We start from the raw sequence: 9,049 nt of genomic DNA on the forward strand, positions 1-9,049 counted from the left end.
ATCATTTATTTTAATTAAAAACCTCAGTAACAAAGTCATCACAATTTCATTAATGCCAGTGATATACTAAAATTTCTGCAAGTGTTGAGAAGTGCTTACAATGAGGAGCAACATATATGTTGTTGATTATCAAAGGCTATGGGTAAAAAAGCAAGGAATGCTCTAGAAGGGTGAAAAAGCGGGCTGGAAGTAGAAAGACTCTCACCACTTAGATAAGGGTCCCTATTATATTTTTAAACCAAAAACAACAATTGTTATATACATTCATTCTTAAATACCATCTAGTAAACACACATTTTTAATCACAGTGATTGGATTCTATCATTCTCCACAAACCCTTCTGTAACTTTTAAAAACTTAAGATAGGAATTATGTAATTCATGTTTATCCTGCCTACCCAACAAATAATGAAATGGTATCAATGGAGCATAGAGAATACTTTGATTTGTGTTGATATGTTAAAAACAAGCAAACAAACAAAAAACCTATTGATTTTTATTTTAGGGCAGACAGTGGAACAAAGGTGCAAAATAATACGTGCCATAAACACTTGCACAGCAGTGCTGATGTGATTTTAACACATGCCTGTATTATAAAAGGGATGTTAAGCTTGAATATGAAATGTCAAAAATAGCTTATTCAATTAAAAAGACTGTTTTGGGAGGTGAACATTAAACATGAAACAAATACCCTTGGGTGAGTTGACAGGTAGTTAAAGAAATTATAGCAAAATAGTGGACCCCAGAGTGCTGAAGAGGTAATCAGTACAATGCCTGGGGTGAAATGGTTAGGAAGTAGACTGTGATGTCTACTGACAGAAAGATGATCGATGGTAGGAGATATTTTGCACTCAAATTAGACAATAATGTGGCTCTTCCTGTCAAAGCAGTACAATAAAACACCAGCTTTCACCTCAACTCCTGGAGAATACGATAATGTTTTTAGCAAGAGTTCAAAAGGAGCAGTGATTCAGGTTTTAGAGAGAGTTGCCATGTGAAGCAAACAAGCAAAACAATTGCAGGTTTAACAAATTAAACAAGTAGCCAACATTCGGAAAATTATATTGTGGAAAAGAAAACCTTCTTCAAATTTGCAGGATAAAGTCTCTGAAAGTGTTGAAAAAGACTGAAAATGAGAAACTACAAATATGTTCATTATCAAACAATGGTCATGGATAAAAAGCAAGGAGTGCTCAAGAACGGAAGAAAAACAAAATAGAAGAGACAGACTAACACCACATGGATAAAGAGACTTTACTATGCTTTTAAATTATAAATAGTAATTATTATTTATATATATTCATTCATAAATACTGTATAAGTAAACATATATTTTAATCACAGTGTTTGAATTTCATTATTCTCAAAAAAAAAAAAAAAAAAAAACTCTCCAAAAAGCAGTAACCTTTGAAAGCCTAAAATGTAGGAGTTCCTCCGGGTACTTATTTCATAGTTAAATGTATCTTACCAGATTATTAGCAACAAGAATTCAGTGCTTATTTCACAATTAAAATTATAGTTAAAATATTTAGTAGCAGGACATCCACTTTAAATGTGGGTGGGTACCATCCAATTGGTCTGGGGTATGGATAAAACAAAATTGCATAGGAAAGCTCTCTCTCCCCTGGCCCTAAAACATCCTCATTCTGCTGCTTTTGGACATAAGCACTCCAGGTTCTCTGGTCTTTGGATTCCAGCAGTTGCACCAATGGCGTCCGAGTTCTCAGGCCTTTGGTCTCTGACTGAGAGTTATACCATCAGTCATCCATCATCCCTGGTTCTGAAGCTTTAAGACTTGCAGAGAGCTACACTACCCACTTCCCTGGTTATCCAGCTTGCAGACAACCTATTCTGGAACTTCTCAGCCTCCATAATCACATGGTCCGATTCCTCTAATAAATGGTGAGATCCATATGTCTCTCTCTTTCTCTTTCTCTTTGTGTGTATGTGTATGTATATGTATATGTATATGTATACATAGGTTCTGTCTGAGAGAACCCAGACTAAACACATCACTAAAGCATATTATCAGGATAAAATTGGACAATGTATGTACAATGCTGAAAACAGAATCTTGTATTTAAAAATATATTCAGCATTGAGTTACTGCAACTGTTGTCATTGATGTCTCTTCTCCTAAAATGAGATGCTATCACTTGTAAAATTATTTTAAAAGATATATTTTTAAATGAAGAAGGCTTTTTATATGTCAAATAATTTACTTTAGATGTTTAAAATAGTATAGCACAAATACTGTTGGCTCATAACAACTTCTACTGAGTATGTAAGAAAATGGTTTTGAATTTCAACCTTTTTTTTTTTTTAAAAGATGCATGAATGTATTCAAAATTTACATGAGCACTCAGCTACATATATTTCCAAACTCCATAAACTGATTAATTAAAACAGGTCCTCTAGCCAGGAAGACAAGCACATGAATACAACATTCTTTCTTTTATCAATTCTACTGAAATGGCTAATGTAGCACATGATGATTTTTATATATAAGAGTGAGGGTGGTTTCTATGTCCAATTAGCAATAATTGTGCCTCAGATAATCTTCATTGACTATAATACTGCCACTCTGAAAAGCTGTCTATATCCAAATATTAATTTAATTTGGCAAAAAATAATCAGGCTTAGGAAGTATTCTAGAACAGGACAGTTAAATAATATAATATTTTCTATAATGTTTCATTTTCTTCTTATTTTTTCTCAAAATCTCATGACAATAAATATGGTTGTTTTTCTATCCCAAGAAGTATAAATTTTACAAACATAAAAGGTATGTCTCCCTTCAATATTTCCTCTTAATGCTGAGTGCAAAATTGGTTGCAGAAAGAAAATTGCTGACATTAAGCTAGGATCTGACTTGGCAACTGATTGCAACATATTTCTATATGATGCTGTGGGATGTACTGAGAAAAGGATGTTTTAGACCCAGAGAGATTGTTGCTCTGTTCCCAGGGAAATGGAAAAAACAAAAAGCAAAAAACTAATCTTGAGATCTAGTTCTCGACTTACAGAACATGGAAATAAAGAAACAATTTTCTGTTCATGTTATAGTTCAGTTAGTGTAGCAACATCATCTGCTTTGCATCATTTCATCAATTAAGGAAGGTCTTATGATAGCATACTTCAACTCTTAAATATTAGACAATAGGTTTATTCACAAAGTATTTTTATAAACATATGTTTTCGGCATAAAGCTTATTTCTCCAAAATAATGCTTCCCATATTTCATCTACTTCGATTTTTCAGTCATGTTTAGTATTAACAAATAACAATGTATACTTCACTACTGATACTTGAATTACACTTCTGATTATCTTTTTTTTTTTTTTAATGACATACTGAAAGTTGTGATTGGTTATTTGGGTTGTAAGGATTGAAAACATACATGGATTATATAAATTTGTGAAGGTTTTATCACAAGCATTATAGGGAATAAACAACATCAACTATCCTACAGGTAAACCTAATAAAGGCCTAATTGCCTCTAAAGTCAAAACAATGCTTCTTTGTGCTCAAAAGCTGTTCACATAGTTGATGCTGCATTGATGTTGTCTATAGAGATTCTAGTTTTCTCCGCATTTTCTTTATTTTTCAATTTCCTTTCTTTTCACTTAGCTCTATTCTTGCTTAACAGAAGTCATGGCCTTTTGTAAGCAGATAATTTGCATGTTATAAGCATTCTTCCCAAGCTACTGCCCATCACCACGTGGTGGCTATTCCCAGTCTCTGTTCCTAGAACACTTGTCATCTCACTTTAAATTCTCTCTATTCTCCATAGTCCTCACTTATCTAATTCCTATAATCTTTTTACTCAAACCCTTCAACTTATATACAGTTTTCTCTCCCTCAGGTTTTAAGCTTAATGCATCATCTTAATTCATCTTTTGGCATCTATTTCTGCTACATGCTGCTCTCTTTCTCCTCTATCTTACATCTCAATCACCCAGAATATGCTGTATTTCAAGATATCACTAGTCTGTATCAGGCATTGTTATTAGCAAAAAGATACAGCCCTTCCTATAGAAAAGCTCCTGCCTTCACCACATTTGCATTAATAGCTCTGATTAGTCCACTTAAAACCGTTGTTCCTGTCATGCAGAACTCTATTGGCAAGCCACACAACATCCAGCCAGTAGGGTAGCAGCTCCTTAGCTTCAAGACACACATGTTGATTCATGGACTTTGGGCTGAATGGTAAGATTTGTCTTCAACTTTTCTCATGGGAAACAGACACAACTTAAACAGAAAAACCCTATATCTTCCTTCCCAAGCAAATAATTCGATAATAAACAACAGCTTCCACTAAAATAGAATGAAATGGTTGCTTTAATACATAATAAAGAGTATGTGTTATTTTCCTTAATTTTCTTTTAAAAATGCATCCTAACATTGCTTCAGTTTGGTTTTCTAGAGTATCCTGCATAAATGGACACAAACAACATTCATTCTGCTATGTGGACTGAGGAGATGCAAATGATGTCTTCAGTGCATGCCCAGATATTTCCACATGCTCAACCTGCCAATTAGCTTCCAGTAAAACACGTTTCTTTGTTCATAACTAGGAGATCTCTCATTTTCATAGCTCTGCAGTGACATGATGGCATACTAAATAGAAGTAAAAGGTTTCTATGGAACTGTAATGTAAATATTATTCACATATTGAAATCCCATAAACAGTATTAATATTTTTCCTGTGAAGCTTTTAAATTCTTATATTCTGTAAAGTACAATTTAAGCATTCACAAATTGGATTTATTTGTGGTAAGAGTACATTTTACCTGATATCCCTCCATCTAAGATGGGTCAGCCGGGAACTCTGAACCTCAATAAGGAGGTCATGAAAATGAGAAAAGAAATGAAGAGAATTTGAGTTTCGGTAATCTGAAAACCTGTCAGGAGTGTTGGCAGACTGAAGTCAAAAAAGGGTACTGAAGATGCATTGTGAAAAAACCAAAGGCGGGCGCAAGCATTGCTTGAGGAAATCCATGCCACGAAGGAATTGAAAACTGATCTGTTCTTGGTGATATCAACTTCGAAAAAATCTGCAAAAAGCCAGATTCTACTGCAACTGAAACAGTAATTGCCAGACTGGCAGCGCATCCTCTTCTGAAGAAAAAGATAGATGTGTTAAAAGTTGCTATCCAAGCCTTTAAAGATGCAAGACAAAACATTGCTGAAGTTGAGTCATCAAATAATGCTTCAGAGGACAATCATTCTAAGAATACTTTGTATTCAATTGATAATGGAAGTAATTTGCAGCATGAAGGAACTATTATCCGAGTGAGCAAAAAGTGAAAGAAACCAAAATACTGGCAAAGAAACTAATATATAATTCAAAGGAAAAAGCCACGATGGAACATGGACCTAAAGCAGTGAGTATTCCAAATTCTCCATCGATGTCTTCAGAAAAGGATTCTGTAGTTTCCATTGAGTCCCAGAAGACACTTGCTGACCCAAAACTGAAAACACTAAGACAAACAAACAAACAAAGGATCTGATAGCTCACTCTGTGGTAACAGTGATGGCAGAGAAGAATTATGTGAAGAGGAGGAGCACTTTGATGATGATAGCACAAAAGAAAAGTTTTACAAACAGTCTTCCCTGTATGAAGTTAGTGATAATGGTGATGGCTTCTTCACTGGGAAACTCAGATGGACACGAAAGAAGGAAAGTAGTTGTCATTCTTCAGTTAAGAAACAAAAATAAACTTTAAAAAAATGTTACTTAAAGAAGATACAGGTGAAACTCATGGGGTTACAAGTAATGACAAAACCAAGCCAAGTACAAAATCCAGAAAGTTAGAATCAGTGTTCTATTAGGATCTAAAAGCTCTAGAAGACATTATGAAGAAGAGGTTCCAAAAACCAGATCCCTGTATTTACCACAGAATGAAACTCAGATCAAGAATCAGTTTAATAAGAAGCTACAAAGAAGACCTAAAAATACAAAACAGCAATTGCACCTTCCTCTTCATCCTTCTTGGGAAGTAAGCAGAAGGCAAAAAGAACAGCAATCTAACATTGCTGTGTTTCAAGAGAAAAAAATTACCTTTGATGAATAATTAGTGCCTTTTTCTGTAAACTTTTCCATCTAATTTTTTTTTTTTTTAAATACAGGGTCTCTCACTCTGTTGCCCAGGCTAGAGTACAATAGTGCAATCACAGCTCACTGCAGCCTCCAACTCCTGGGCTCAAGTGATGTGATCCTCCCACCTCTGCCTTCCAAAGGGTTGGGACTACAGGTGCATGCACCACCATGTCCCACTTTCTGACCCCACGCCATGTGGCTACTACTTAAACTTTTATTTGAATAAGTATCTTAGGGGGGATTATAGAATGTTTTTGTATTTCCTTTTTTTAAAGTAAATTCAAGTTATGTCTACCTAAGCTTTTCACAAATCTAATATGTACTTAAACTGATTTTTAATAATATACTTCAGTTTCCCCTATGAAGTAATTTGGGGACTATAGTGGTCTCATATTTTCTCTTTAGTGTTTATCATGAAGTGTACTTCACTGCTTCAGCTCTGTTTCCTTAAAAATAAAGATCAATGTATGTTTAAAATAATAATGGAAGCATAGGAAATCATAGCTATTTAAACCAGATCACCCTTGTTAAAAATCATTCTTGTTAGCAAACTAAAATAGTAAATTACATTATGGATGTACAGATAATTAAATGAATACTAATCTTATAATAGTTTTAAGTACTTGTGATCATGTACTTTTAGATTCTAAAATAGTTATCTAGGACAATTTGGGGATTCTTAATTATATTTTAGCTACTTAAGCAAATTTTTTAAATGTAACAATACAACCAATGATTTGTTTTATCTTTCACTGCATATAAATATTTCCATTAAATCATAAAAAGACTATATTTTACCTATAAGAGATTGAGAAATATTTACGTGTGTGTGTGTGTGTGTGTGTGTGTGTGTGTGTGTGTGTGTGTGTGTGTATTTTATCATATTTCCCTTGAGACTAATAGTGAAGGCAAAGTTCTAAAACTGAATCTGCCAAAATGGGATTATATGGGTGAGCAATTTATTTGGATGAACAGTTCTGCAAGATGAGGTGGAGGAAGCAGGAATAGACAGAGAGCTTTCAGTCACAATATTTGTAAACTTTATGAAGGAGGAAAGAAAATAAGGAGGGTTAGGCAAAATGAGTTTCAGACAGTAGCACAGTTCTTAATGTATTTTTGCAGGCCAATGGAGAGTTATCAAGCCATATTTTTCCTCCGTTTCGAGCAGGAACGGGCCTGCAGGGCACCTCACTATGCTTTGTCATTGCCTGAAAACAGCTATGAGAAGGGGATTTTGGAATGTAGGTAATGATGGATACGAAGAGGAACCCCAGGAGCTGTCAATCAACTGTGATAGTCACTAGGGGAGATGTACATGAAGCAGTCTCATGGCAGCTACAAGCCCTGACCTCTCATTTCATAGTAAAGCAAAATATCAGTTTATTATGAAGACCATAGGGCTCCCTAGTTGCTATAAACCAGTTGCTATGGTCTGAATGTGTCCCTCAAAATTCATGTGTTAGAAAATTAATCCCCTATGCAACAGTGGGAGGAGATGAAATCCTTTGCGAAGTGGTCATGTCATCATGATGGCACCCTCATGAATGAATTAATGTTACCACAAAAAGGCTTGACAGAGAAAGCTTGGTCCCTATTCCTACCTTCGGATCCTTCCATCATGAGAAGATACAGTATTTTTTCCCTCCAGTGGATGCAGCAACAAACTGCTGTCTTAGACTCAAACACTGAACTGCAGGTGACTTCATCTTGGATTTCCAGCCTGCAGAATTGTGAGAAACCAAGTTCCGTTCTTTATAAATGACGAGGTAGCAAATATTTTGTAATAGTACCACAAACAGATTGATGCGGCAATTGTGAGGAAATGATTTCTGTAACAATTAACATAACATAATGCATCATTTTATAGGTTAAATAGTCTGTAAAGTAATTTATTTATTTGGAGATTCTACTAATCTGCCTGTCCCTGATAATTAAAGATGTTGAGTTTGTATATTTTTTTAGTGTATCTATTGGCTATTTGCATATCTTCTTTGAAGAAATGTCTGTTCAAATCCTTTGCCCATTCTTTAATCAGATTATGTGTGTTTTGCTATTAATTTGTAGAAATTTCTTATATATTTTGAAAATTAACCGATTACCAGATATATGGATTGCAAATATTTTCTCTGGTTTTATAGGTTGCCTTTTCATTCTGTTGATTATATCCTTAGCTGTGCAGAAGTTTGCTTGGCTTTTGATTTCCTTGTTTGTTTTTAGTCTGATATAGTCCAACTTGCGTATTTTTTGCCTCTGTTTCCTGTGCTTTTAATGTCATATCCAAAAAGTCACTGCAAATAGTAATATCAAAAAGATATTACTGAGGATTTTGATTTTCAAAAAAAACAAAAGATAAATGGTGATGATGTGAGGAAACTGGAACCCCTGGACACTGTCCATTGAGAATGTACAAGGATACAGCAACTATGAAAACAGTATGGAGGTTCCTCCAAAAGCTAAAAGCAGAATTACCATGTGATTCAGCAAGCTCATTTCTGGATATATATCCAAAACAATTAAAATCAGGATCTTGTAGAAACACCTGCACTCCCATGGTTATAGCATCATTTTTCATAGTAGTCAAGATACGGAAATGACTCATGTCTAATCACACTGACAGATAAATGGATAGAGAAATTGAAGTATATACACACAATAAAATATGTTTCAGTCTTTAGAAGAAATTCTTGCCATTTGTGACAACATTGATAAAACTGGGGGATTTTATGCTTGGAGAAAAAAGCCAGTCAGAGAAGGACAAATATTGTATAATTCCACTTATATGAGGTATCTGTAATAGTCAAACTCACAGAAGCAGAGAATACTATCATAGTTGCCAAAGGCTGCGTTATGGGGTAATGGGAATATTTTCAAGGAATAGGAACTTTGTTATGCAAGATATATACATTTTAGAGAGCTGCTGTTCAATATAGTGCCAATAGTTAATACTA

The 9,049-nt window shown here is 34.5% G+C and overlaps 1 long non-coding RNA gene and 1 pseudogene across 1 annotated transcript; one reads left to right on the plus strand and one right to left on the minus strand.

Moving 5' to 3' along the window:
- Positions 1 to 1,236: 1,236 nt before the first annotated feature.
- LOC116552173 lies at positions 1,237 to 8,689 on the minus strand. The gene is made up of 2 exons (XR_004269257.1): positions 6,900 to 8,689; positions 1,237 to 4,792 (listed from the first exon to the last, which is right to left on the minus strand). It is a non-coding gene; the product is annotated as an uncharacterized LOC116552173 (long non-coding RNA).
- LOC116552172 lies at positions 4,813 to 6,075 on the plus strand (annotated as a pseudogene).
- Positions 8,690 to 9,049: the final 360 nt, after the last annotated feature.

Source organism: Sapajus apella, unplaced genomic scaffold (assembly GCF_009761245.1).
Source record: "Sapajus apella isolate SASKATOON/1434 unplaced genomic scaffold, GSC_monkey_1.0 scaffold11, whole genome shotgun sequence".
Classification (NCBI taxonomy): domain Eukaryota; kingdom Metazoa; phylum Chordata; class Mammalia; order Primates; family Cebidae; genus Sapajus; species Sapajus apella.